The sequence below is a fragment of the Colias eurytheme genome, chromosome 3 (assembly GCF_061535395.1).
Source record: "Colias eurytheme isolate Ceu_HAF_F1 chromosome 3, ilColEury1 Martin Lab GWU primary, whole genome shotgun sequence".
Lineage (NCBI taxonomy): Eukaryota > Metazoa > Arthropoda > Insecta > Lepidoptera > Pieridae > Colias > Colias eurytheme.
The window spans coordinates 7522969-7549318 of NC_142982.1; the positions used below are offsets into that span (position 1 = coordinate 7522969).

The window sequence follows — 26350 nt, forward strand, 5'->3', positions numbered from 1 at the left end:
ATTAGGAGATATGCCATCGCACGTGCAACAAATAAACTAACATGGAAATACACTAAACGCTGATGCTTAATGTTTCACTTTATGTGTAGAAAAAATATCGATTGCTATAGGTACTTTCCCGCCCTTAGTCAGAAATAAGTATTATGCATAATATAGGTACACAAATAAAGGCCTATCTATTAAATTTTGCCACGTAATTACTTACTTCATACCATTATTCGTCCATGCTTCATACTTAGCATGCAGCTGTACATTTTTAAAATTAAAGCAATAGTTAACACATAATGTACACAAGACTGTAATAGTTAATATATAAGTAAAATTAAAGGAAGTTTTCATTAAAAACTTAAAACCACCATAATAAATATCTTAACTGAAAATGGAACCCGAAAACAATTTTTTAAACTCATTTATTGTTTCTACCAACTTCCCCTTGCCGCTCGAGGCATAATTCACGCAAATATCTATTTTTCTTTGTTGGAGCGAGGGTGAGTCCCTCCCGGGGAGTGCTGATGATGAGTTACGAGGCAGAGGCAATAGGCTGGAGGCCGGAAATCGCCCCTCTTCGCCGGTGCCATCCCGCCCTACTTCCGATACCAATCGGCGGGCGTTTGCTTACATTGCTGCTGTATTTCATAATTTATTGACGATTTTGATGCTGAGAATGAATTGGGAAACGATTCTTGAAGGATTAAAGTTATACAAAAACTTTTCTGTGTCCGAAAAATCCTTGAACAGTTGTAATTCATGAATCAATCGAATGGCGTTGGCCTGCTGAAATGAATTTACATGAATTGTTTTATATAATAATTATTATTAACTTATTAAACTCAAACACTTGATTTGATTGAAAGATATCACTTTAACTGATAAATACTTGAAGGTAGAGCCTTTTAGGATCTTTTTTTGTTTTGTAGGTATATTTAAGGTGCAAGGTTAAGTTAAATAAAAACGCTCCCCATATGACACGCTGAAATTAAATGTCATCTAGATCTTTAACATTAATAAATCTAATGTTACTCTACATTTTTTTTATTTCTATATTATACCAATACCTATAAAAAAATATATTGCTCATGTACAGTATGTATGGCTTCAGCAACATTTGAAAATCATTAGCCACTTAATTGTATAGTTTTCTAAAACCCAGGCCATTGCCACAGGAGCATTAAGAGCAGGCTTACCAAGTGGCTAAGTGCATGTAGACATCGATCAAGGGTTTTAGGCGCGTGTCGGCGATCTACGACAAAACAATATTCATAAATAATGTTCATAACAATGCGCGAATGATTCGCGCACGTGGCCGCGACGCGTGTAACCCCGGCCGCATGTAATTATTTGCACTTATTAAAAAGATCATTTTCTTTTATTAAATTACGGTTTGTGTGAACTGTGATGCTATATTTATGTTGGTTTATACTGTTTTTGATGGTTAGGGATACTAATAGTATAGGAGAGCTATTTCTTAAATTAAAATTATTTTCTTACATTTTCTGGCTAGCATGTATCTGGAAATTGGAATACTTATATATTATGTTAAATTCTAATACGACTATGACCACGGTTTCGAATGTGTTTTACTCTTTACTTAAGTCCACATAAGTATTAAAAAAAATGGTAAACTAAACCAAATTACATTTCTTTATATTATTTCTAGTTTAAAAATTAATAGAACCTAGTTAACATAATTAATACAAAGCGCGATCTTTAAAGCGCGTAGGAAAAATGAACGAAATATAGAATCATAATATATTTTGCGCATTAATAAAAATAAATAAATTTAAGTGAATAATTGACAAAACATATCGACGAGGATGGGATTCGAACCCACGCGTGCAGAGCACATTGGATTAGCAGTCCAACGCCTTAACCACTCGGCCACCTCGTCTTGCGCAAGAGATGTGAAATTCGTCATCATGTTGCCATCTTCATTTTTAAACAAATATAGACTGTTGTGGAAAGCATCCACTATAAAATTCAAAAAAATTCAAAAATTATTTGGAATTTAATAACAAATTGTACATAAACTTAAAGTACTGTAGCAAATCGACAAGAGTTTAGTTAAAAAATCTTTAAATATTCATATAATAATATTTATCACACAGCTGTTGTAAACAGACCTCTAAATCAGGTTACATAAACTATTAATATTTTAAAACGCTTCGTAATATGGTGATATGATTTATATTTTATGTAAATAAATATTAAAAATAGGTTATAAGTACTATTATAGTATCAATTATCAGAAGTACCTACACTACAAGTCCACATTATTATATCTAGTAGACATTTTAATCATAATAATATATAATATTTTAACACGCGCCTGATTTTACCTCCAATTTCCAAATAAAAAGTAGATACCTACTTAAGGGGTGATAATACACCAAAAACACCACTGAAGTTTTTATCAATGTGAAGTTATCAAGAAAATAATTATCAATTCTGGGCGTAGTTCCTATTTTCTACCTATCATATTTTATTATTATATTTATAATTATTCTTTTTATTTCTCATTAAATTACAAACATTACAATTAGCAATTTAAAATATTTTACTCGTTTTCTTTCATGTTTGGATATAGCTAGATCCCCTTCAGTTTATACATCATTTTTATTTCAGGCGTCGCGTTGGATCCACTATAAGTAGGGAAGTATCCTGTTAAACTCAAACTCAAACATTTATTTATTCAATTAAACTTCTTCTAGAAGCACTTTTGAAACGTCATTAGGTACATATTTTTAACATTTACCACCGATTCGGAAAGCAGTATCTACGGAGAAGAACCGCCAAGAAACTCCATAGTTGCTCTTTTTAATCATGTCATTTTTACAAATTACTTATGTAACATCAAATATTATAGTAATATGCCAAAGAACTGTCCTGTGGTTTTTACGCTACTAACCCTCCATGGGTTTTTATCGTCCATATATTCCTTAATACTGTAATAGGCTCTCTGAACAATCTTTATGATGTCAACAGTCCACAGTTTCCAATGTCTTTTTAAATCCACCTACTTGAATTTAATAATGTAATACTTCAATAAGTAAAACTGCATCTTTCAATTCTGGTTGTCATCATTAGTCCAGGATCTATCGCCCATTTTTGCAAGTGATTACTATCAAGCTAATTTTCCGTGAGTAGCTTTATTTTGATGTGACGCCCATTAATTTCATGTACGAAACTCTCGATTGTGGTAGGTAGCTTACAGAGGTAAGTAACAAGGATAAAATTTTTTGATTTGATAGTTCTCAAATATTTATTACGCAGTTTGTAGGACAATATGTCTGTTGAATTATATAAGTATTAAATAAGTGAAAACAAAAAAATCTGCTGGTTAGTAATCATTTATGATGGCCTCGTTATCGATACACATTGGAAAGGGGGACTCTTTGATCAAACCATAGATTTTGTAGGACAAATGTTTTTTCGAATAATTAAGATAATTATCTTGAGATTGAACAAAAAAAAAACATTCAGTTAGTAATAAATATTTGAGAACTATCAAATCAAAATATTTTATCCTTGTTACCTCTGTTAGCTTCCACCATCGAGAGTTTTGTACATGAAATTATTGGGCGTCTCATCAAAATAAAGCTACTCACGGAAAATAAGCTTGATAGTAATCAAGTGCAAAAATGGGCGATGGATCCTGAACTACATGTATAAGAAAACAATCAATCACATGTAATTTGATATGAAATATAATATACTTCCTAGTAAAAATTCCTATATTAGCTCTGTTTGAATCGGATTAGAATTTTGAGTTAATTACTTTATAATGAACTAAAGGTGTTTTATGCGTCATAAATTACAGTTTAAAACTGGCATAGTGCCATAATTTTATATTTATAGCAAGCTATTAGGTACACCTTTCTTTTGTTCAAGTGCTTATAACACCTAATGTTTTGACATTTTTTTATATAATTTTTGTCACTATAGTCCTTTCCACCTAAGATGATTTCTGTGACACATCGATTTTTGACACGTGTAGAGATGTCTTTACTGAAATCATATCAATTCTTTCCGATAATCGATAATATTTTATATGGAAATGAAATCGATTTGAATAAAGTACCAAAATAAGTTTTTTCGGCATTTCGCCAACAATCAACCAAGGAAACTTAGCAAACAACAGCAACAAAAAGTCAGAAATAAAAATTAGCAACAATAGCAGAATACCACGTAAAGTATCAGTATAAAAATGCAACTTGTATACAAGGCTGACGCACTCGTACATACGATTGACTCGATTGACAAACGATCACAAGATGAGCGCCGATTATATGATTTTCCAACTCTATGATTTTTCAACGATCCATTTCATGTACACGAATTGCGTAGGTATTATATTTTTGTCTTATTTCATTTTATTTTTCATTATAATATTAAACTAAACAATACTGTTTTTGATTTATAAGCTTAAGATGTTTAATTTTTATATTTTTGGTAATAATGCCGCCATAAAATAAAAAAAATATGCACTAAAATTATTTTGGCGTTTTAAACATAAAATACGTAATTCGGAACACGATGAAGTGTCACAGGAATCATCCTACGTGAAAAGGACTATAATTATTAAATATAATGTGTTACAAACGATGAGGTCTTACAAACTACAAACGATCTTAAATTTTGAAAAAAAATATGCAAGATTAATAGATATAAGATAATCCCATAGGATTAAACTGAAAGAAGTGCTGCAGTTGCAAACAAACATAGTGAATGTTTGTGTTGCAACTGAATAACTTTTAATAATTATTAACTTAGATTAATCTGTCCTAATAATTACTGGAACTAATACTGTAAAATACTGTAAAGTAATAAATAATAATTACTGTAACAACGTCTTGACAACAGACAACGACCTTATACTCTATAGTCTTCGTCTTCTTCTTTGTTTATGGCCCCACATTAGGTAATAGGTATAAGACCTATAGTCATATACGTACTCATAGAGAGAGCAGACAATATAATATGTAAATATTTGCTAGTATAAGATATAGGGAAAATAAAATTACTATATCACAATTCACAAACACAATGAGTTTAGATAATAAAGTAAATTCATAGCTGTGTCTAATTAATTATAAAATCACGCACATATCATCAGCACCAATCTTTTCAAAGAGCGAACATCACACATTAAACACCAGTACCTGGTACCCACTATGATAAGAAATCAGTTTTAACAAACATTTATTAATCCACGTTATTAAATGTTTTATTGTGGCAATAATACCTTTATCCCGAGATAAGCAATCTAATCCTTTGTTTTTACAATCGGTAGGAAACTGCTTTTTAATTTATGAATATTGTTTTTTGTTTCTTCGAGTGCATATTTTTCCCTTTTTTTAAATTTAACATAAATTTTAACTTGAATAATAATCATATCGCCGTACTTATATAGATACCGTAACGGACATATCACATTTAAAGTACCTACATACATAATATTAAGATGGACGTGAGCACATAATAAATAATAATATTAACGTAATCAAGACTTCCTTTCTAATACAAATTTTATCGTAGGCTTTGATTAAATTACTGGACATATCACGTATTCAAATCTGCCTCATTGACTATTGTACCTCACTCTCACCAGGCATCATCAAACCATTCCTATTTATACAAACATCCACAAGTTTTATTTGAATCCTGTTAAAACTCAATTCAAATGAATCTTTAAGGCGCCAGGGCTACGGTGCAGCGTCCCTCGAATATGACAAATAACATCAGAAATGAAACTACACGAATACCAACATAAAATAAAAATGTCAAAAATTTAAATTAAGGATTAAAATATTTAAATTTAGTGCGCGTCCCGCTCACGCTCGTAGCGTCTCTGGGACCACGACGCGAAGCCTGCGTACGCGCCTGTCGAGCCTGCGGTTGGTTAGTGTGGAGAGAGCGCATTATTTCGTCCTTATTTTTATTACTTAATAGTTTTAAAAAACAATAATAGCATTTCTCTATTCTTGTGATGATGGTGAATTTTTTGAAGATACATGAATATTTCTATAAATTAGATGACTAATTTCTAAGAGTTTTGTTTTACTGCTATAAAATAAAATTAATGATTATCAATAGAAAAAGATAAAATCGAGGAAAACAGCAAGTAAACGATTCTATTGATAATGGATTGAAAATATGATACCTACTGCATAATATTATATGTAAGTACGAACCTAGAGGAATAAAATAAAAAAGGGATTTTTTGGTGAACAGGTAGTCTTAACGACTTTATGCATTGATTTTTTTTATTTACATACCTAATTCATTTTCGGAAATATTCGAATATTTTATTAAAATTTAATTTGGAAATGAAAAATTTACAAAAAATAATAACGTAATATTTAATGATTAATCATCTTTTAATTGATGGAATATTTAATTATCTTTTCAACAAAGTTCTCTCCATGCTTACTTATCCCGAATACTATAAATTAATGGACTGTACTCCGCCAGAAATTTTAAATATTTGAAAGCACGTTTAGAAAAAATCAAAGTCTCCACTAACATAATATATTATATAAAATAAATAATACAATCATAAAGTCGTTATAAATGTAGTGTTTATAAAACGTAATTGTTGTTTTATGGTCCATATATTTTGGGATGGGACTCGGGTCAGGAATGGCCGGGCTATTGGGAGCCTAGTGAAAGACAATTTGTTTTAATTAGTTGAGCTAAGCTGAGGGTTTGGATAACTCATCAACAAAACAAACTATTTATTTACGTTGGTTTCGGTAATTAAACTATTGAATATCGACCTTAACTTAACTACGAAGATCTTAATAATATAGAGCTTCGAACACTTAAATGTTGGTAGGGGGGTTTTCTGGCCATGTTAATACTTTCAGTGGTTATAGATATAAGACATTGTTAAATGTCAACATTCTCTTATCTTAGAAACCAATACTAAAGTATTTAATCTCAATCTTGATATCGAAGTAAGTTGTAAAAAATATGACCGTATAAAAACGTTACAGCGGTACAAAATTAAAACGTCTGTATTGTCACGCATGAAAATATAAACAGCTGTGCATTTATTTATAAATGCACTGATTATGATACAGGGTGTACTTATTCGTTAAGTGTGCACAGGTGATTATTCCGTAACTATTGCAGATATCAAAAAAGTTTATACTGATACCGAAAGTCTAATGAGTAAAACGACAATAATAACTTTTATTAAAAAATAAAACGGGAAATAACCAAAAAAGTTACATTAAACACCCCCATACCCCAATTTTCCATACATTTTGTGTTCAAAGCAAATGTTCGAAGTGACGTCCTCGTTTTGGAATACCATTGTATTCCACGTCGAACTCTGTTTACAGTTTCTAAATAAATTTTTATTAAAATTTGCGAAGTAATTTAAGCACAAATTCAAAAAAAGAACCAAAATTTTTCATATTACATGTTTAGGATTGTCATATCTCATACTAAATGTATGGGAGTGTTTGGTGTAAAATTTTTGGCTATTTCCCGTTTTATTTTTAAAAAGTTATTATTGTCATTTTACTGATTAGGAATAATCGCCTGTGCACACTTAACGATTACACCCTGTATATCCTGTCTTATGCATGTGTATTATCCAAACCGTAATTAAATTACAACTTAAAACCTATCCAACATTCTTTAAATTTTAACCCATCAGTGTGTGCCGAGCACACGTGTCAGAAGTGAAACTTCTTTGACAAGATTCAAAGATACCATAACTTTCGCCTTACTCCATGACGTGACGTGACGGAATTGCCATGACGCGAGGGTATTGCCATGACGAGATGGTATTGCCATGATACAATTTTACGCTCAATGCGCCTAAAGAAGTTTCACTACAACAATATTCGTATACGATGATGGAGCCGGAGGTACTGCTACAGGAACTCAAGAATAATCATGAATACTTTCTTCCAATGGAAATTTTGACAGTTTTTATCGCTGCTCAAAACCGGAAAATTCGATTACGCTTTCATAATGATTACGAAATGTTATGCCATTAATATTATCTTAATCGTGATCAGTATTGCACGAAAACGTCTAAATTAGACTTCAGGTAATGTATTTCTGCAAGTGACAGGCCATAATTCGCACCCCTCCCTGCATGTACCCGACAGCCGACCTTTGTGCACTAATAGTAGACTGTATCGATATAGGACGTGCCTCCGACGTGCCCCACGCAAAAATGTACGCAATCCTATTTCGACAGTTATATTAAATTTAACAATCTTACGGTGTAAAGCTTTAGATTCAACTTTTAGAGGGTTTCAAAATTATAATGAGCTGTTATAACTACCTACAGGCTACACGGAAGAACAGAAAATACCGCTCTGAAGCAGTATCTAGTTACGAACATTTATTTAATGTAGATTGTAAGTACTGCACAACTATCTAATATCACCTTTTTATTTTCTTAATTTTTAACGATAAGAGAAAGTTTATAGCATGACCCCAAGGCATGCAGACCATTGAATGTCGGCATAATCCATGTAAACAATGAATGTGTTCTAATTGATTAATTTGTGATAACTGTTCTAATAAGAAATAGTTTGCATGTGCTAACTATTAACCTGTTGAAACAACAGTGGCGTTGCCAGAAGACATCGTCGAAAGGAAAAGCGAGGTGAAGGTGAGGGCAAGAATGGCAAGATGGTATTGATTGCCACGCCCACCCGCGGCGCGTTGCCTAGCAACCAGCACCTGACAGCTTTTCACTACGAAATTCTGTAAATACGAAGCCTCTTTCACGACTTTGCGACTTCACTCCATACTTTGGTTGCCTACATCCACTGAAATCTTTCAAGTTCGTTTAACGTAGGTACACCCAAAGATTTTCTTAATTGACAATTGAATTTGTTGTTTAGATAAGAACTTTATGTAAAAAAAAGCTTTACTTTCTAGTAGGTATTCTTAAAAGGTAAATAAAATAAGATCACGCTCTACATTTTCAATAAATTTAAATACATATATGCAATATGTATCTAATATAATATTCAGCGTTCCTTGTGAGTTGTGTTGTTTAAATTTAGGAAGAACCTACCTACATCAATAAATTTTCTATGTTAATGAGCTTTGACAAAATACATAGGTATAGGTCTATAAATTATGGTAACTATAAGTTATTATTTTTATTAAAATACGTATCACAGACACCTGCTAACTAGGGAAAAAGAAAACCTGCACCATAATTTATTATTTAGGTATGTAATAGTTATGTAGTTTTTCTAGGTTAATGTTTTGGAACATTTCTAAACTTTTCACTGCAGTCTATAAGCAATATTGTAAATTGAGATATTTATAGATAAGTAATTGGATAGTCCAAATTCTTGTAATCTTAATTCTTATCCAATACTTTTAAAAAGTTTCCACTAAACAATCCTAAAAATCGCTCAGTATACTGTATAAATGCTTGGGTATTAGCAATATTCTTACTAAAAAATTATACAAAAATATTTTTTTACGATTAATAAATTTATAATGTTACTTAACAAGTGAAAGTACCAAAATATTGTTTTGGGAAACTGTCTAATAAAAAAGTTTTAATGAGCTCGTACAAAGGACACCGCTGCGAATCGTCCTTTTAAGTTACTCAGCTGACATTTATAACAATTTCTTTCGCCTTTTAATTTGCAAAGTAACTAGGTACATAATATTTAAACCAGTATATTATAACCTACCTTCGATATTTTTCAATTGGTGCAGCAAATTTTTGCATCATGTTTATTAGTTAAAAGATATCTAAAGTTATGTTCTCTTCAGGCTCAAAGTTGTTGTTGTGGAACATTTTTGATGCCAAAATTATTACCTAATTATCTTACATTTTTACTGCCAGCATCACAATTAGATATTTGTGGTAGATACCAAATACCAAATTGTATTTGCTCTATATAAATACGTAGAGCAGAATCTTTAAATAATTTGGAAAATCCAAAAGTGCACGCCTCATAATTTTTTTTTAATAAATATTTATTAATTATTATTTTTGTTTATTTAATAACAATTAAACCACATCGAATCAGACCCTGAAAAATGAAAGGGTTCTATTCCTGAGCATACTCAAGCGTAAGAGAAAAAAAAAGACTCGATTAGTAAAGTATTTCGGTCGCTATCGTGTTAACAAGAAAAAGGATCCGCACATACAGACACACGGACGTCCAAGACAGAACTTTTTTAAACTGTTTTTTAACTAGTTTAAATAACAAAAATGACATCAAAAATATCATGAACGTTAAAAATAGTGTTTTTTCTTAATATGTGTGTGTATGTATTATCTTACAAGTGCAATGTATGATACATAAAGACATTTTAAGTTTGAAAAATCAGATGTTTTGCGCGAAGTGACAGTAGTACCCACCTCAACGCTTCGCTTATGAGGCGTGCAATAGAATTAAACCACAAGCAATTGTAATAAGAAACTGACGAACTAGAGAGATCAACAACATGAAAATGTTCAATCGGTGAATAATATGCCAATTCCATCCAGTTTCCATCTTATAAAAAGTTTTACACAAATAGATACGATTATACTAAAAATCTGTGTATTAAACCGAGGTGGCCTAAGCCAAAGTGTTATTTATGCTCTTTTTATCTCAAACAAGGATCACCTTTGTTGCCGCTACTTTTTGTCGCCAGCCAAAAAACAATGTCGTTAAAGGACCTAACGATTGTACCGAACCGCTTTGTCTAATCGATGCGGATTTCTTTGTAGATTTAATCTTTACGATATCATTGATCTTTATTACAAAACGATTTTGTTTTAAATTAAGCAAGTGATGTATTACATACGGCTAATGAAAATACAATAATATCGCAAAAACTTCTTCAAGATCCAGTCTCTAAATATAATGCTATCTCTTTCAAATCAAGCTACCACGGGCACTTAAATTATATTTTATTATCAAAAAAGTCGTTTAATAAGATGGAAGTTTTTTTGAACAAATAAAGAAAGTTTAAGATAAAAGATAAGATCTTACAACAAATATTTCTTGATAAAATATATTACACACCTATCATATTAAAATTATAACCTATAATTTAATTTTCAAAACGGCCCTCATAAAAAGTGACGTTGGGTGTTGTCAGGTGAAAAAACTGGTCGCATATTCGTTTGTTTCTTTTTTTTTTCATGTTAGTTAACCCACGTTATAGTTTAGCGGTTCGGAAAAGATAGATGAAACTCGTTCTAGGAATACCTTCCATAATTCAACAGTTTTAAAATTCTGGATGCTATTAAAATTTGAAATTTTATGCATATTATTAATGAAAAATTTTATTGAGAATAATAAAAACATTTTATGACATTATCATGGCAGTTAAAATTTAAAAACGTAGGTGAGTATAAGAAGGTATTTTGGTGAACATAATCATGAGTGACAATAAAAAGGGTCCTAACTCTTACACGAATAATAAGCGAACTTATAATATGCTGTGTTTTACTGGAGTGGATGATTACCTAATTCATTAAAGTTTAATTTTTTGATGATCACCATTAATTTTACACATAATATTATACCTATACCTCATACCAAAGGTTACTTTTGTTGTCGCGTCTTGTAGTAAGACTGTTCATTTTGTGGAGAAAAATAATGAGTATTCTTCAAGATAATATAGAACATTCCATGTCTTTCCGTCTTCTTATTTAAAGAACCCACATAGTTTTCCAAGTCAAGACCGATATAATCAAAGCATAGACTAATTTACTGTGTAAGTAACAAATAGCAATACATAGATATAGGTAGGTACTTTGTTTTATGAATTATGCGAATTCCGAAAAGACTATAGTAACGTCTATCTAGAAATATCAGAATAATTGCGCCCGTTTTTATTTACATATATAATACATAGTTATAACTAAACTCTACTTACAGATTACTTATTTCTTAAGAGAGGGTATCCTAAAGCAAAATCACCAATCATCTATTAGAATTTAGATAATATCTACTTGTAATATTCAAGACCAAATCTAAAAAAATATATAGGATCAAACTAGATGATATTTTCGAGGATTCTGTTTGATCAAAAACAAAATATTAAAATCGACTCGATAAAAAAATCAAAATATTAGATAAAAAGTTAGACATTACTGTATTCCACTCTTGACTTTGACTGAGAAGAATTAGGGTTTATAACTTCTTTCAGAAAAAGTACCTTTCATTTCTGGGCATGATGTAATATCTACGTCAGCATCAAATTCTATCTAAATCAATTCAGTAGTCCGCGTTATTGAGTACCATTTCATTTTTTCAGAGTAACAATATTTTTTGTTATTTTAAAGATTATTTATAACCTGTATTATTTTGTAATAAAGTAAACATTACGAAATGATAATTATTATTAATAATGTCTAAGTAGTTGTTAAAAAGAAGATTATTTGTTTATAAGCAAGAAAATAAAACCAATAAATCAACAATTAAATAAATGTATAACAATATTATAACTGTATGACGACTCCATACATGTTTGTCCCGAGTCGGGCAGCGGCAGCGCGGCGAGTTTGCAAGAATGACTTCGCGCACACCCGCGTTCGCGATAACGAGCTATTAGACTCCGCCCGCCAAGCAGTGGATTTTTTTTTGTGTATCGTCTTAAGTATCTCTAATTTTCACACTTACGATTTCTACTTGGCATGGTAATAGGTACCACAGGTAATACCTATTATGATTTTTTTTTTCATAAACAATTAAATTAAAACATTTGCGAGGGCATTGTCAAAGCGTTTTGTGTAATTTTTTTCAGTTTTGGTTTTATCACGATAAATCACTTTTATCGTGATCAAACCAAACGTCGTATCACGAGAAAAAAAAACCAAAAGGGCTTTGTCAAAGCATTTTGTTAATTGTGTAATTACTTTTAGTTTTGGTTTTATCACGATAAAACACTTTCGATTGTGCTAGGGCCATATTTTAACTTATTAGTAGTAAGCTTTAAATATCTGAAGTTTAATTATTTTTGAACAGGAAACTTATTTGAAACTACACTCTCCCACGACCTAAGCCCGGATCTTTGACGAATTACATGGCCGTCTGACAGGACATCATTTTATACCTACCTACACCTTTCGATCAAATCTTTGAAAGATGCAGGCAAAAAATGTTGTTACCTATGTAAATACAAAAAACCACGATATTATTTATTACCTATACCTAGATATATCAGTTTTGTATTCCTTTAATGTCTTAATATCCTTTAGTTTTAATGAAAATAGTATTGTTGTTATATTATACGGAGATAGTTTTAATTTAAAAAAACATGACATTGATATAGGATTTCAAAAAATGTTGAAAATTAGTAGTGAAACAAAATGCAAATTTATGTTGTGTACATTACCATATTTGCCTGGTTTGACACAAAATCAAAATAGATTTATCTATAATATTAACTTAAAATTATATAACTTAACAAATCATCATAGTGATGCATTTATATAATATTTTGACATAAATTCTTGTACAAAATCTTTTTGTTTGACAAGGAATACAGTGTATCTGCCATCTAGATATAAGAGAGAACTTGCTATGTTAATAGCATATAAAATTATTAACCAGTCTGATACATGTTCAGTAGCAGACCATCGATCTACTATAATTTTATGTAGTAGTAATTATATACATCAACCTAGGTTAAGTGTTAATAGACAAACTAGCCCTAAGCTAGATTTAAACTAGTATGTAAGACAACAGCTAAGCAGCCTTTTTCCATTGTACATCAAAATATTCAAGGCTTGGCTAGCAAATTATTAGAAATAGAATTATTTTTAAATCATAATAGAATTAAAATATTTTGTGTAACAGAACATTGGCTTAAACAATGTCAGTTGTTAATAAATATTGATAATTATAAATTAAAAAGTATATACTTTAGGACAAATGCTATTCATGGAGGTTCTCTTATTTTTGTACACAATAGTTTAAAATGCAAGGAACGAACTGACATTGTTAGCCTTTCTGTAGAACGCACCATTGAACTGTCCTGTGTTGAGCTTGAGCGTTACATTATTGTTTGCGTATACAGACCTCCTTCCAGTGACTATAATTTGTTTGAGACAGTCATGGAAGAAATATTAAAGCGTTTAGGCAGGAGTAAAAAGAAGGTAATAGTATGTGGTGATTTTAATATTGATTTACTTTCACACACACAAACGGCAACACGAATAGTTAATTTGTTTCATTCATTTAATCTGTATAAACTTTTTGATGAACCCACACGAATAACACCTACTTCTGCAACTTGTATTGATAATATATACTGTGATTGCAAATGTTTAGAAAAATATATTCTCAACACGCTAACTTCGGATCACTGTGGCCAGAAAGTAGTTTTTGAATGGGATTGCATACCTACAATTAAAAGAATTAATGTTAGGCCTATAACTAGGAAAGGCATTCATACATTCAGAAATAATATTGATAATAAACTGCCTGACCTGAATGATCAATCCTTTCATAAAAATCCTTGTGAAATGTTTACAAATCTTTTTAAGTTCATTCATAGTGAATATGAAAAAATATTTAAAATTAAATCTTTAACTATTACTAAGGATTTACCATTCAGCCAATGGGCAACTCCTAGTATACACAGATGCAGGAACGTTCTTTACGAGTTATATGGTATGAAACAATATAACAAAGACTTGTCATTTCTTAGTTATGTTAGAAATTATTCAAAAACATTTAAAAAAGTTTGTCTCACTGCCAAGAGTTTGTATGTCAGAGATAAAATACGCAACTCTGACAATAAAGTTAAAACGGTTTGGACAATTATTAATGGTGAATTGGGCAAAAGCCAATCGAATGATAGTACCATAAAACTTGTCAATTCTGGTAGGGTCATTGACAAAAGTGCTGATGTTGCGCTTGCTTTTGAAGATTTCTTTAGTAATATCCCTGCTAGTATAACTAAGAATTTAAATTCGTCTTCAGCGCTTGCAGAGTCTTTATTGAGGGATCATGTTGCTGAGTGTAACAAATTATTTGAATTGCGACACGTGACTGCTGATGAAATTGTTAAAACTTTTAAAACATTAAATTTAAAAAAAACATGTGATCTCTGGGGTATGTCTGTAAATTTAGTAAATAATATCATAGAAAACATTGCCAATCAACTGGCGTTTATATTTAATCAGTGTTGTGACTGTGGTATATTCCCTGATTTACTAAAATTTAGCAAAGTTATTCCTTTATTTAAAAGTGGTGACCAAGAAGACAGTAATAACTATAGGCCAATTTCCATATTACCAACTTTGAGCAAAGTCTTCGAGAACCTAATTTTAAACCAATTAAGTAGATTAAGTAGAAGTAACTCTACCACTGATGCCGGAGTAGCTCTTTTGTCACATATATACAAAGCATGGGAAAATTCAAAGAATGCTTTGGGGATATTCTGTGACCTTTCTAAGGCTTTTGACTGTGTAGAACATTCCACTCTATTACGGAAACTAAATTTTTATGGTATCAAAGGTTTAGCTCAGGATCTCATAGCTTCATATCTTCAGAACAGGGTACAAACCGTTGTCGTTAATGGAGAGAAATCTCGCGGTGCGCCGATTAACATAGGTGTTCCGCAGGGATCTATCTTAGGACCGTTTTTGTTCTTAGTGTATATTAATGACCTACCTTATTATTTGGAGGATATGTGTGAAATAGTACTGTTTGCAGATGACACCTCATTAATTTTTAATGTGGATAGACATGACACAAATGTTGACGAAGTAAACTCTGCTCTTTTACGCATATCCAATTGGTTTAATACTAATAATTTACTATTAAATACAAAAAAAACAAATTGTGTAGAATTTATCCTCCCAAATGTAAAAAAGGTGAAAAGGAATATTATTTTAAACGGGGAGGTATTATACCCTGTGGAATCGACTGTTTTTCTTGGTTTGACATTAGATGAGAAGCTTCAATGGGGGGCCCATGTTACCACCACCGCTGCTAAGCTCAGCTCAGCTGCATATGCAGTTAGAAGAATAAGGCATCTCACCGATGAAGAAACGGCTAGATTGGTTTACTTTAGCTACTTTCATAGCATAATGTCCTATGGAATTCTGCTATGGGGCAGGGCTGCAGATATAGAAACTATATTTATATTACAGAAAAGAGCCATACGCTCTATATATAATTTGCGTGCTCGAGACTCACTAAGAGATCTCTTTAAGAATACTGGTATCCTTACTGTACCGTCGCAGTATATATTTAATAATATTTTATATGTACACAATAACGCTTACTTACACACAAAAGTCGGAGATAGACATTGTTATGACACAAGAAACAGAAATAAAATTGAAATGCCATTTTTCCGGCTAGCTAAAGTTAAAAATTCATTTATGGGTCAAGGTATACGCTTTTACAACAGAATTCCTCATAATATTAAAGAGTTTAGTTGTTCTAAATTTAAAACTTATATAAAAAATGTACTAGTTCAGAGAGCCTATTACAGTATCAAGGAATATATGGACGATAAAAACCCATGGAGGGTTGTCGCGTAAAAACCACAGGACAGTTCTTTGGCATATTATGTTAATATAATTATTATGATGTTACATATGTAATTTGTAAAATTGTAAAACTGATATGATTAAAAAGAGCAACTATGGAGTTTCTTGCCGATTCTTCTCCGTAGATACTGCTTTCCGAATCGGTGGTAAATGTTAAAAATATGTACCTAATGACGTTTCAAAAGTGCTTCTAGAAGAAGTCTAATTGAATAAATAAATGTTTGAGTTTGAGTTTGAGTTTATTTAAAAGAAAACCTTTATTTATTTTAATAGGTATAGGTGCCTAATATCTTCCTATAGAATTATAAAAATTATCAAAAATAAAAAATAAATGGAAGTTATCTAATAGAAAAGTAGGTTGTTACTGTATAATTTTATTTTCCGCATTGAATTAAAATTAATTGAATTAACTACATGAGGGCTAATCTTATAAATATGTAGTTTACCGCAACAATATTTTAGAAACGCCTACTTAAAAAAACTCCATAACAATATAATAATATAGCCATTGTCATTATTTTTCCAGTCCATCCCCGGCTAATAAAACCGTTACTTCATTTAACAGGTGGTGATCTTTGATTTAACAAAAGCACAGAGGTCCACTACAACAATAGCTTATTCGATCTAAAAGCGGAGCCACAACAGATGCTTCAATACAAACGAATGATTAATTGTATATGTTGAATCGTTTTTTAATGTAAAAACATATTTTTGAATTTTGCCTTTTGTTTATCCACGACGACGCCAACTTGTCTGCACCAGAGCGATTCGAATTTTGAAGAGCGATCATTAATTATATTTTGTCTTACTCACGCATTCCATTTTCAAAGTCGATATGATCTATAGATCTGATCTACGGGTCTATCGATCACGCGCATTGGAATCTAAATTTATTCATTTAGTTTCTTTTTTGCAGACTATTTTGAGGTAGGTTGCGTGGTACGGTCTACGGATATTTTTTCATGAGTACCTAGGTAGGTACTTACTTAATTTGAAAACTCATTGCTTAGTTCATAGGTCAGTAAAGTGAACTCTAAATGGCAGCTTTTCAATTCTGATTAATTCTGCCTATAATATGTATAAAAGAGGCTATTATTTATTAAAAAGTAACCTTATTATACCAACAAATCTGAATTATAAAAATCCAGCATGAATGCAATTTGTCAAATCATCAAGACGTTTGTAATTAAGCGATTTCATAGAAAAAGACTTTATTAGAAGATAACTAATTATCTGTAAACAATATTTCATCTCCGAAGATGGCAAGACGCGAGACAAAAAACAAAAGGTCGAAATGACCGCGCCAAAACCAAAACGCTCGCTCAAAACAAATAAACCTAAACAAAAAATGAAGTCGGTTAATAAGTTGGATGACATTTGGGAATTCGAAAAATTCTTCCTAAGCATTATTAATAGCGTACGGGGAATGGCGTCTGTATGATTATTAAAACGAGAAGACAACAATTACTTACGTGCCCTTAGACAAAGTCCTCTCCATCAATTAAACGGGCGGACCGTTTCGGTTACATGCTTATATTTTATCCTTTTATTGTTTCGACAAGACATTTTATAAACGTTACCATCGAGGCAGTCTTGTTTCGTTCCGAAGATTGCTTCTTCGTAACAAGTCCCGGATGGCGTGATAGCAAATAATTTTATAAGGACCTTTAACAATATGTCAAGCGGATTCGTATTCACTTTTTTCTTGCTTTCAATAAATAATACGTTCGCATATAAGTTTACATTGTTCGATTTCGAGCGAGACGCAACTCGTCGATATTTCTCAAAAATTCTTTATTTTCATAAAAAAAGCTCACAAAGCGGGTTCTTTATGCGTTTCGAAGATGCATTAGTTATTATGGGAGAATGATAATGTGATTATTGTTTTGCGAGCTTTTGGATGATTGATAGTCGTTTGTCACGGATAATGAAGTATTTTAGAGTCTTTAAATTTTATGCCCTAAGGGTCCGACAACAATGTGATGTATTGATAAGAATAAATTGATTTATAGAGTGGATAATATTTACTCCTTTTTCTAGCTTTATTTATACTTTTAATTAATTTGTAACATCTTTCATGAGTTTCAATTTAAAGTTTAAAATGTCCGATGTGGCGATAAGATTGAAACTATCGTTTGAACTTTCATCGACGATACATCTTTGCAGGACAATGCCGCACAAATTAATAATCCACGCCTATGCAGCTATTAGGTACGAGTAATTTTAATTTGGTCTATAATTGGTAAGTTCGATACGCTCTCACAACATAATGGTGATTATTTTTTATGTTTATAGTATCGTCAATACGTATTGTTACGGGTCGTGTCGATCGGCCGATTGTGGCCACGATTGACCGATAGCTATGCTGATTGTTCAATACCAATTTATCGACAAGGAACTAAAGAATTTAAAATTAAAACTGACATTTCATTTTAATGTACATACTTCGAGTATTTTATGTAATAATTTTATATAATATGGGACGTACATAACTATTACACTGAAACGGATTGCAAATCTAGTTAATGATGTGCACATTATAAAAAATAGATACTGTACTTATAATTAACAGAGATACCTACTGTCTACAGGTTTGAAATCCCTAAATACATGAGTTTAGTAATTAATAAAGTTAATTAGGGTTTTTGTTAAATTTTTACTCAATAAAAACCTATAACCATTTTAAGAGCATTTCTTTGTATAATGTCAGTTTAGTGGCTTTTTTCATGAACAAAGGCAACCTTTTTTCCTCCCAATCCAATAACTTCAATATTGACTTTAGATATTGATATAATTAATTGCGAAGGATCTCTCGTGAAAATAAAAAGCTAGCATGTTACAAGGCGTGGTTGCCCCGCCCGGGTTGACCATCCCACCTATTATTATCCACTTAACTGAATCACTTCTGTATGGGATATTTTATCTTTTCATTGGAATTTTTCAAAACATACCTTTTATTATAATTGATCGTTTGAAAGATAACTTATTTGGAAAATCTGAGTCATTTCGTTCAAATACATATATACTTAGATAGTTTTTTTGCTTTTCAATACGGTCGGTGTAGTAGATTTTAAAAATTCATTATGACATTCATTATACCTGTTGTTTTATGTAATTCATATAATAATTTACATATTAATTAAATTGGAAATATTCAAAAAACCATAAATAAAATAAGGAATCCCTATTATTCATATTTTTAACTCAGATACTTTATTCCACAATAAATATAATGTAATATTCAGTAAAAAAACAGTTCAAGTATTTTTAACTCAATTTAGAATGTAATAAAACAATTTGTATCGAATTTATCCAACCAAAATGTGTAATTTAATGTTTACAGTTAAACTGTAAACACAATTAAGCCCCTCTAAGGGGCAACGGTTTGGATAGTCCTCTGGGGATGGTCTCTTCACAAAAGGATAATAAGTTTACCACAAGTAAACAATAAATTGATTTATTGGAGGGAAGGATTGTGTATTTCTTCTAGATATTCATAAAGATTCATAGATAATAGGTTTTTCTATAAACTATAGATAGGTATGAATTTCAGCTTCATTGTAAAGGTTAAAATTTCAGCAACGTTATTTTAATGAAATAAGCAGCATTAATTACCTAGTATAGCAATTGTTAACGTACACAATAGGAATATCCAACATATAAAATGAATTTTACTAAAATGCAATAAAGTGGAAAAAAGTAATCAGATTTTTATTTAACAGTAAATCTCGTCAGCTAATAAAGTCGCCATATCCATTCACCCTTGCTGTAATCAATGTCTAATTCCGTATTCGAAGCTTACGATAATGATTAACGACAAACTTTATTAATTCGATCTGCTGGGATTAGAGGACGCTACCGATTGCGGAGGGTAGGTGGAAAAAACAAACGAATTTTGCAAGGGATTCCACGGCAGGGGATCTTGTATGCACCCTTTGATCAGGGCTACGACTAAAGCTTTTGTCGTAATAAAAAACGTCGTTTTTTGCGTTCCATATCACATTAAAGTAAAATCTCCTTTCGTAGATTTCTTTGAGATTTAGCATATTTGCAAAAGATTGTAGTGCTCATTAAAAGCAATTTTTTTATTAGTGGGTAATTTGGGTAATCTTTGTAAGTACCTAATAATACACATAAAATAATACACATCTCAAATGTAACAATTATAATGTGTCAAATATTCTCATTTTAATGCCAGTTAGGTACTTAAAAGTTTTCTGAATAATTAGTTGATATTTTAAAAATCTTATTACAATAAAAGTTACAATATCTCCTTCCGTGTACAAGAACAACTCACAGTAACAATACCTAGTTGTATCTATTTATATTAAAATGAAAATGGTCGATTCTTTTGATCAACCCTAGCGTATCAAATCTTTATGTCAACACACAGGGGGCAATGTTTGCGCTTAGGGATGTTCACTTTTAATAAACGCATTTATTTAACAGTAATACCAGTAGTTATCGTTTTAAATTACTTTATGATACTGTAGTTTAGTACGTAGGTTTTTATTAAAAATGTCTCTTGATTAATGTCTCTACGTCACTTAATTATGTATCTTTACCTATATCATAAATCAAATCTCTAAAATTGTTCATGCAACTCCGGAATGTGCGAAATTAAATAATAAGCAACTGAGCACTCTACGGGCTTCAAATAGCCTAGAATGGAGCTGTGAAAATTGCCTTAAGAACATTTCTAATCGCTCCTCCTTCTTCACTCCCGAGGAAGAAAGTGAGGATGAAGACAATGGAGACGAAAACCCTAAATTAGTGAGTGTGGACATTAAAAAGCTACTGCATGATATAAGCCAGGAAATTAAAAAATCTATCAGGGAGCAACTCGAGGATTTTCAAAGGGCTCTCACTTTTGCCACTGATGAAGTCTCTGAAATGGGAGTTAAATTGGAGGCTCAAGAAACTAAGATAAAGAAACTGGAAAACCGTAACATGGAACTATGTAACCAAAACAAAAATCTAGAAATCCGTGTGGCCGCCCTAGAACAGCACATTCAAAATACTGAGCAAAAAAGCCTTTGTAATGCATTAGAGATTGCGGGTATTCCCAAACTACCGGAAGAAAATCTCAAATCTATCGCTACTTCCATCGCAAATAAACTAGACATCAAGGTCATAGATATAGAATCTCTTCGTCGAATGCCTGGACGCAATGAGAAACCAGGACAGATTTTTATAGAACTAAAAAGTCCCGAGATGCGTGATCAGTGGGTTGCGGCAGCTAAATCTAAAGAAATATTTGTTAAGGACCTGAAGCTCCCAACGTGCACTACTTCTACTGCTGCAGAACGTATTTACATACGTGAGGCCCTCACACCAAATATGAAAACGGTACTGTATAATGCTAAACACAAATTACGCGGAACCTACAAATACGTGTGGCTTAAGAGGGGCAGAATATTTGCAAAGAAAGCCGATGGAGATAAGCCTCATATAATTCGTTCTGTAGGTGATATTGATTTGCTACTAAAATAGATATTAATACTAAAAATGTCATTTAAATTTAGTTTTTAGATGTATTCTGTTTGACTTATATTTATTATGGCTTCATGTAATATTAGTAATAACAACCCAACAGAAATATTGAATTGTATAGATACTTATAGAATGTTTTTTGAACAAGTTGCCATACACGAAGTATCAATTTTTGTGTATGCATGTTAACATACGCTCCATGTATAAAAATTTCTGTAAACTCTTGCAAATAACAAGCTCCTCCATGTTTGTATTCGATATGATCGTTGTATCAGAATGCTCAATATCAACCGAGGTCTCCAACCTATTTAATATACCTGGCTATGTAATGTACTCTAAATTGCGTGATAATAAGAGAGGCGGTGGTATTTTGGTTTATGTTCGAAATTATTTAAAGTTTACGGAAAAAACTGTACTTAGTAATACATTTGAAAACTTATGTGGAACATTAAGTTTAGGTAATAAATCTACTGAAGTCGTTGCAATATACAGACCACCATCATCAAATAAAACACAATTTATACACGAACTACGCAAACTATTATCAGCAGTAAACAAAAGTACGTGCAAAGATGTAATAGTTTTAGGAGACATTAATATTGACCTGAAAGACTCTAAAAACGATACACGTGATAATTATCTTGACATGCTTTCCGAATTTGGTTTAATGTGTGGCATATCAAACTACACACGCATAGAACCTAGGGATAATAAAATCACAAAATCTTGCATTGACCACATTTTCACTCGTACTGACGACAAGTCATACACTGCAGCAGTTGACACGGTGTTAGCTGATCACAAAATTGTAATTATGGCATCCGTATATCCAGACACGTTAGCTCATCGCTATAATACAAAACCAAATAGAGCTACCCGAACACAATTTGAAAAATTAAAAAATATAGATTTTGAATGTACTAACCATATGAAGAACCCAGATGAAATATATAATTACATACATACACACTTCAAAAATGCGTCAACTGAACACGATAATAAAAAACACAACAATTGTAATGCATTTCCCTACTATGGATGGATGAACGAAAACTTAAGTAAACTGTGCAAAAAACGCGACTACCTATTTCATAAATGGAGAGCTGATCCAAACAATCATATCCTCAGACTGCAGTATATTAAAGTTCGAAATAAAACTAATAAACTACTTGAATATTACCGAAATAAATACTATGAAAATAAAATAAAAACTAACTACGGCAATCCGAGCAAGTTATGGCAAATTATAAATAACATATGTGGTAGGGAGTCAAAAAGTATTGATGAATCAATACTTAAAGCGTTTGAAGCCCAAAATATATCAGTGAAACAAATTGCAAATAAATTTTCCGTTGAATTTTATAACTCTATAAAAAATATTATTCCAAACTGCACTGAACGCCTATTTAAAGAGTCTAGAAATGTCCCGCCAAATGTATGTATGAGATTTCAAAAAACAACACACAATAGGGTCTCCAGTGTTATTAAAAATCTACACAATAAAAAAAGTCCCGGCATAGATGGAATAAGAAATGTGGACGTTAAATATATATCAGAAAATCTTACTGTTGCTATAGTTAACCTTATAAACATCTCGGTCCAGACAGGTAAATATCCAGATAAGCTAAAAGTAGGATGTATCCGACCAATATTTAAAAAAGGGACGCACGATGACCCTGTGAACTATAGGCCAATTACATTACTCTCGTCAATTGATAAAATAGTCGAAAAAGTTATTAGTGATCAAATACATAAATTTTATAATGATAATAATATAATCTCTACTAATCAATACGGCTTTCAATCTGGAAAAAGCACCAATGCCCTTCTATCAGACTTTACTGATACCGTAAACTTAAATCTGAACGAAAAAAAAACACATTCTGGTGCTATTTATTGATTTTTCCCGCGCCTTTGAAACCCTTGATCATGAGAAACTAATATATAGATTGGAGGATAGTGGATTGGCCGGTACTTTACTGGCTTGGTGCAAAAGTTATCTGCAAAATCGCAACAACTTTGTCAGAATTGGTAGTACGTATAGTGATGCTACAAAGGTGGACATGGGAACAGCGCAGGGTTCTGTGCTGGGCCCCTTGCATTTTCTGGCATACGTGAATAAAATGGGAGAAGCAATAGAACACTCCAAGATATTTCAATTTGCTGACGACACATGCCTTTTAGTATCCCATAAAAATGTTGACACAGCGATGAATTTGCTTCAAGATGACTTTGATAACCTGTGCAGATGGTGTCATGATGCTGGATTAGTAATAAATTCACGAAAAACGAAATTAATGCATATCAAATCTCCCCACATAAACGGCAATCTATATCAAGGTATAAAAAATCATACGCATAAGTGTATGCATTGTAAACCACGTGCGACAACTTGCGAATGTGAAACTGTTGAGGCTGTCGACTCCTACACTTACTTAGGTGTAATAATCGATAACAGATTCAACTGGAGGATGCACATTGAAAAGGTGTGCAATAAACTTCGATCTTTTCTGGCAGTCTTGTATTTTATTAAAAACAGATTACCATATAAAACAAGACTGTTGCTGTACAATGCTTTTGCTGATTCTATAATATCATACGGCTTAAGTAGCTATGGTAGGACTTATAAAACATATATGCAAAGGATTCTGAACCTACAAGTTCGAATTCTCAAAAAAATTGTGTCGCCGCAAATAAAAATAAAATTTAAAAATGACATACCTAAACTTTTCAAACATTGCAGTGTCCTGCCAATTAATTATAAATTTGAATTTCAGTTGCTCAAAGAAAACTTCTTCAACACAAAATATCAAACATTAAATTCACACTCTTACCATACACGGAACACTACTCTTAATAAATTAATTAAACCATTCTCAAAAAACATGTATGGCCAACGACGTACCGCGTTCTTGTTACCAGATATCTTGAATGGGTTGGATATTAATTTAAGAAATTGTATAACCAAAATAAACATAAAACGTAAACTTAAGCAATATTATCTAGACAAACTGTAGTTGATGTTATAGTTATAAGTATCTATAAAAAAAAACTGTTATTTTTGTGCAATCTTTAGACTCAATTTATGTATTCTACAGTTAAACCGAAATTGTTTTGTTTAAATTATTGTATACGAACATTACTATAAACCTCAGTGGTTTTTTAATTCACAACTGTACACTAATATATCTGTAAACCTATTTTGTTTCTGATAATAAATAAAAAAAAAAAAAAAAAAAAATACATTTTGGACAAATTAGAGATTCATCAATTGTAATTTTTGTACAAAAAATAATAATTAATAGTAAAATGACAACCTCTTATGTCTTATTTAAATAAATCCTACCTCAATGGCACAAGTCACAACACATGTTTTCTTCCGAAACAGTTTTGACTTTTGAGTAAATAAATAAATCTTTAGTCAATAAATGTGTGTAGACAATCAGCCATCCATAAAAGAGTGACCTTAAATCTCAATGATAACTTACGCGTGCTGTGTTTACATAGTGCCGTTACTCGAGGATCCGGGTTACGAAAAAATTATACAGAAAAACATAATTTTAACAAAACATTAAATTTACTTTTACATGTCTTTAATTTACTTGTCTTATATACACTTGAAAAATTGTATTTTTATCTACATCTTTTTATAAAACATGATCATATACCTAGGTACTAGCATAATATGACTGCAGTATTCATTTTTTACTATTCATAGATACTATTTTTATTTGTACTAGTCATATTTTTTATTTAAAAATGACATCTAAGATAAAAACCTTTAACCATACATAATAAAAAGCCGTTACATATATTCTATGTACCTTATGAGCTTAAATGAAGGGTGTAATAAAACAAGTAATTTTCAACATTCCATCGCTTTTTTTAACCATTTTTTTAGTTTTGCCATGGTTTTGCTTATAATTATATTATGTGAAAATATTTTTTTAATATGAACAGCTATTTTTGTCTATATTGTAACTATAAATATTACCACTTCAACTCTGAATTATTGCACGCCTCATAAGCGAAGCGTTGAGGTGGGTACTACTGTCACTTCGCGCAAAACATCTGATTTTTCAAACTTAAAATGTCTTTATGTATCATACATTGCACTTGTAAGATAATACATACACACACATATTAAGGAAAAAACACTATTTTTAACGTTCATGATATTTTTGATGTCATTTTTGTTATTTAAACTAGTTAAAAAACAGTTTAAAAAAGTTCTGTCTTGGACGTCCGTGTGTCTGTATGTGCGGATCCTTTTTCTTGTTAACACGATAGCGACCGAAATACTTTACTAATCGAGTCTTTTTTTTTCTCTTACGCTTGAGTATGCTCAGG

General features: G+C 31.4%; 1 long non-coding RNA gene and 1 other non-coding gene across 3 annotated transcripts; both read right to left on the bottom strand.

Moving 5' to 3' along the window:
* Positions 1 to 393: 393 nt before the first annotated feature.
* On the bottom strand, positions 394 to 25392 carry LOC149909729 (uncharacterized). Of its 2 annotated transcripts, none has more exons than XR_016458443.1 (3): positions 25347 to 25392; positions 1185 to 1240; positions 394 to 774 (listed from the first exon to the last, which is right to left on the bottom strand). It is a non-coding gene; the product is annotated as an uncharacterized LOC149909729 (long non-coding RNA). The 2 variants fall into 2 exon arrangements; XR_016458439.1 differs by having other exon boundaries at positions 1056 to 1240.
* TRNAS-GCU (transfer RNA serine (anticodon GCU)) lies at positions 1807 to 1888 on the bottom strand. The gene has a single exon. It is a non-coding gene; the product is annotated as a tRNA-Ser (tRNA).
* Positions 25393 to 26350: the final 958 nt, after the last annotated feature.